This window comes from Nelumbo nucifera, chromosome 1 (genome assembly GCF_055504915.1).
Source record: "Nelumbo nucifera cultivar China Antique chromosome 1, China Antique-T2T, whole genome shotgun sequence".
Lineage (NCBI taxonomy): Eukaryota > Viridiplantae > Streptophyta > Magnoliopsida > Proteales > Nelumbonaceae > Nelumbo > Nelumbo nucifera.
Window position 1 is genome coordinate 129330934 of NC_142649.1, and position 4790 is coordinate 129335723.

General features: G+C 37.3%; 1 pseudogene across 1 annotated transcript; it reads right to left on the reverse strand.

Moving 5' to 3' along the window:
- Positions 1-786: 786 nt before the first annotated feature.
- LOC104613213 (cysteine proteinase inhibitor 12-like) lies at positions 787-4150 on the reverse strand (annotated as a pseudogene). Its single transcript, XR_016082457.1, has 7 exons — positions 4097-4150; positions 3726-3945; positions 2366-2512; positions 2099-2195; positions 1244-1396; positions 1089-1138; positions 787-995 (listed from the first exon to the last, which is right to left on the reverse strand). The product of XR_016082457.1 is annotated as a cysteine proteinase inhibitor 12-like (transcript).
- Between the last annotated feature and the right edge of the window lie 640 nt (positions 4151-4790).

Sequence of the window (4790 nt, forward strand, 5' to 3'; positions counted from 1 at the left end):
GGGGGGGGGGGGGTAGTGTATTGTGGGTAGGAGTGGGCAGGAGATCCGGAGTCGGTGCTGTCATAGCAGTTTTTCTAGATTCAGTTTGAAAGGAGCACAAATACAAATATGCACAATACAAGTACATATAAAATAATACAAAATATAAAGTTTTGCAATTTACAAATTTATATTTCTACTCCTTCCAAACTGAGCCTTAAGAAAATGGCTATTATACCAAACCACACTACAAGAAAAATGGTCAAAGCTGGTGGACCAGAGACCACCGGCTTAGGCCTTTGGACCACCGCCTTAGATCTAAGGCGGCGGTCTTCTGTCTGCCATCTAAGCAGATGCCGCCTTAGGTCAGGATCGTTGGCTTAGATAAGAAAGACTGCCACCTTTGATGGTTGGTCCGAAACGGTTCGAGTATCTCTAAAGCGGTGGTTTGTCAGGACCGCTGGCTTAGATATGTTAAAAGTGGTGGTTTGGATCGCTGCCTCAGATTACATGCCCCTCTTAGACGGCATTTGAAACCACCGCCTTTGAGTCCACTGAACATTCTTCCCACATTTTAAGCGGCGATTTTGACCGCCACCTTAGATCTTTATGACTGCTGGCTTAGATCCTATTTTTTTTCTTCTTTTATAAACCTTTTGTACGTGCAATTTTATTGATTTATTACTTTAATACTTGCTTAATGCAAATTCCATAACAATTACATAAAACTTAAACATGTAGAAAAATGCAATTTAAAACAAAATATATTAATTTTATAATTAATTATTATAATATCCAAAACAAATTGTTAAAATTGAAAAGATTAAAAAAATCAAATTCTCGATAATACAATGTCCATTTTCCATGTAATCATAGAAGAGGAGGTTTCCATGTAGGAAGTGAATATACAACAATGCAAGCTCAAACTCTCTTAAGTTGTGTTGATATTGAGTGTCGAGGTGCTTAATGGGTGTGAATAGCCATGCCCATGTGCAGTAAGACAAGTATTGGAGGACCTGAAATGAAAGGGAACAAAATCAAATAAGCATTTGAAGGGGGGGGGGGTTAAAACTAAGTAGAACACAAGTGTTGATATCTTTGAAGTAGACCTGAATGCAGAATGCTAATCCCAATATATTGTTGGCTAGCCAATGCTTCTCTTTAGCATACCATGCATAGAAAAAAGTTCTTGGGATTATTATTAATAAAGTTTGTTTTGTGAATGATCAAAGAAACAATGATATGAAGAAAAAACCCAAATTACCCATTAGCTTCATGGTGACCTCCAACAGAACTTACAACAGGCATGCGCAAAGTTTCAGGCTGTGAAAAGCAACCATCTTTAGCACCATTTGATACCACATCAGAAGGCCCAAAACACACTCACGGTCAACTTGGAAACTTGGAAAGGGCCAATCTGCAATAATAGGAAAGTGTGTTTTAGAACATAGAAGTGAACATAAAACAATTCAGCATGTATACTTGTTTGTTTGTGTATTTTAGAGAGCGACAGATAAGCAACAATGAAGATAAGATTTAATTCCAGGTCTTGTACAAATTACAAGGGACTCAAGGGTGGGGAAAGGGCACTGTGCAGAATGTTAACATACAGGATTTAAGCTCTTGTTCATTCATACCAAGACCTACTACCCTATCTTGTTTGTATCCTTCTAGAAAATGACTTCCCTAGAACATAAGACAACAGGTAATCAGAATATAGGTGATACAGACACAACCACGGAAGAAATCAAAGCATAAAAGTCAGAATTATCTTACCCAACTATTGCAGAAATCAAGAAGACTCACTCCAGGAATAGATTGGGTCCAATCCAATCTATAATAGATAAGGCCCAAATGTATGCCGAACATATTCAAATTTGAAAACAAGAGAAAAGAAGCATCCAAGACAACATCAACAATAGACTATATTTCTTATCTATGTAACATGTAAACATTATTCAAGCAGTACACAGTTCTTTCATCTGTAAGCAGTACTGATTGAAGTTTCACAAAGCACTAAAGCAGATGTCTATATAAATCCACACATATTAACATGTTAGAGTAGTGCCAGAGTCATGACTCGAGTGATCTTGCTCCACTAGATTCAAATGAAAGATACCTTCAACATTCTTATGTACTTCAACCTTAAATTTTTCTTCCTTATTTCCCCTCTTGACTTTGAGAAGCAAATTGAGCTTTGCTACTTCTTCAATTACCTGCATGAATCACAAACAATAAGATCATTTATCTATCTTCCCAAACTATGTAAGTTGCAAATATGCATGCAATTCCCATGCCAAGAGCTAAATAGCTAATAACAGAAGGGTAAAACTGCTACTAAAGAAATAACAGGGAAAAAGAACCAAAGAGAGTAGAAGATGCTGACCTCTGCCTTTGCATGAAGGACCTCCAACAGTTCGTAAGGGGCTAGTGAGTTTGCCCTCTGCTGGATAGTCTTCACAGCATGATTTTGCTGCATCTTGGACAATAGGATCATGTGCTGGCACTACTCTCCATCATGGTCTATGGCCATCTGGATTTACATGACCGGCCAATAATTACTACTAGGAAATATTTGGCCCAAATTTACTTAAACACGACCCCCTAACATGGCCTTTTACATGTACATTATCAGCTCCAGTGGCTTGGGAAGGCTTTGGATGTTAAAGGGTAAAGTGTTTAATGGGAAGAGGTTAGTCTAGGTCAAGCATGATTCTAAAAGAAGTTCCCATGGATGGAGCTTTTATGTATAAATAGCAAAATACCAATTACCCTTCAATAAGGGGGGAAGAAATCATGTAAAAAGTAAAGAAACCCCAAAATAATGCAAATGGGGTTGAAACATGCATTAATAAGTCTATTAGTTTCTTTCCTTTATATAAGAAAATGAAAAATGAAACAAAATAGGAAAAAAATGAAACAAAATCCATTTATCAGAAAATAAGGAAATTCAAAGGAGATGTTAAGACATTATCATTAAAGATCAAAATAGGAAAAAAAAAACGAAACAAAAATAGAACAACCAAGAAAGAGAATAAAGATATAGATGGAAGATAATATGGTTGCCAACATATTGAGTATTGACTCAACAATATCCATTTATCAAGTTTTATTTATTTTCTTTTACTTCTCAACAAATTCAAACTTTTAATTAGTGATATGGATTTTATACTTGTAAACTTATAACATGATCTATCTAATTGGTCAAGGAGTTGCCTACATCAAGTATTTGCTTGCATTTAAAATCAAACTAAATTTATGCAGCAATTTTGTTAGATTATTAGTAATAATCATATTATGCCATCAACAACAAAGTTATATAAGGTTTAAGAACACTTCTATATGTATATTTCATGCTCTTTCATCAAATTAGAACAAAAATATTGACTCCAACAATTCTAGCACCTCCAATTAGAACAAAAATAATGGGGAACCACTAGATACTTGAAGCCTACAAAACCTCTGAAGAAGACCCACTCAAGCACAATAACAGAGATACCATATCTTCCCAATCGACACAATCTATGCCCTGCCCTGTATATTTGATGGATTGAAAATCTGAGAAACCAAGATTACAGAAGACATGCATTTTCAATCGCATCCAAATCCAGAATTAATTTCGATAATCCCTAACAATCTAAATGTAAAATATGTATATACAATTCTACAGTCAATGATCCCCTTAAAATCAGGACTCAATATTGCTTCAAAATTCAAGGGCAAAGAGAGATTCCAAGATCATTTACCTTGCTTGGAACCGAGATCCAACGAAGTGAATGTGGGGGCATCTCCAACCAGCTTGAATTCCTGCTGCTCCTTGAAGTTCAACCATGGCTTCACCCACACCTTGGCTTCATAAATTTTCTTCTTACCAGCCTCAATCACCTCCAGAGTCAGATGGTGCAGAGTACCAACAACCACCTGCTCCTTCACATTCACAATCCTCGCAAACTCCAGCAGCGCATTCTACCCGAGTTGCTGGTGGATTCCTCCCCACCAATAGTGGTCTTATGCGTATCATTCTCACTTGAACTCATTCGGCATCTAAGAGCCCCCATTCGACTGGAATTCCCATTCAGGTGCGAAACGAGCCTTTTGTAAACCCAAAATGACAAACCTTTTGCAAAGGTTTTGCTACATAGGAAGGGGAAAACAACAGATCACAAATCATTGTCGTGGAGAGAAGAGAGTCTCCAATGCAAAAGGTTTTCGCAAACGAGAGAAGAGAGTCCCGAAGGCACTTGCTACACAGGAAATAACAGAACGAACACGGGATTTCAAACCTTTTTCAAAGGTTTTGGCATTGGGTTTGTCATTTCATCGGGTAGAGTAATGGGTTTTAGACCGGTTCAAACAATAAAGCATTGTGCGAGGTGCCAAAGACTGCCGCCTACCTTTTATTTTTCTTAAATTTAGGGCCCGTTTGGTAATTCTTTTTGAGAAAATCTTCTCGTAGCTCTAGCGGTCAATAAACACATTCAGCTTTTGACATAAGATTTGGGCAGTCCGAAGATCATTAAGCAGATACATGTCTTTCTATGCGTCATTTTGGGTCTTTCGACACAAGATTAAAACGTGAAAGACATGAAAAGTTTCATTTGGAGTTCCCGAAATCAGGCCAAAATGGGCTTTGTGTCTTTTTGGTGTCGCGTCTTTGGCGGTTAGATCTGAAGGGATGAGAGATCCATCATATAGATAGCCGAACCCTACAGGTAGGTAGGGTGAAATTTCAAAAATTTCACTCTCCCATGTGGTAATCACATTCCCTGTTTTAGAAAATCTGCATTTTCAATGATCAATCTTGAACCTAA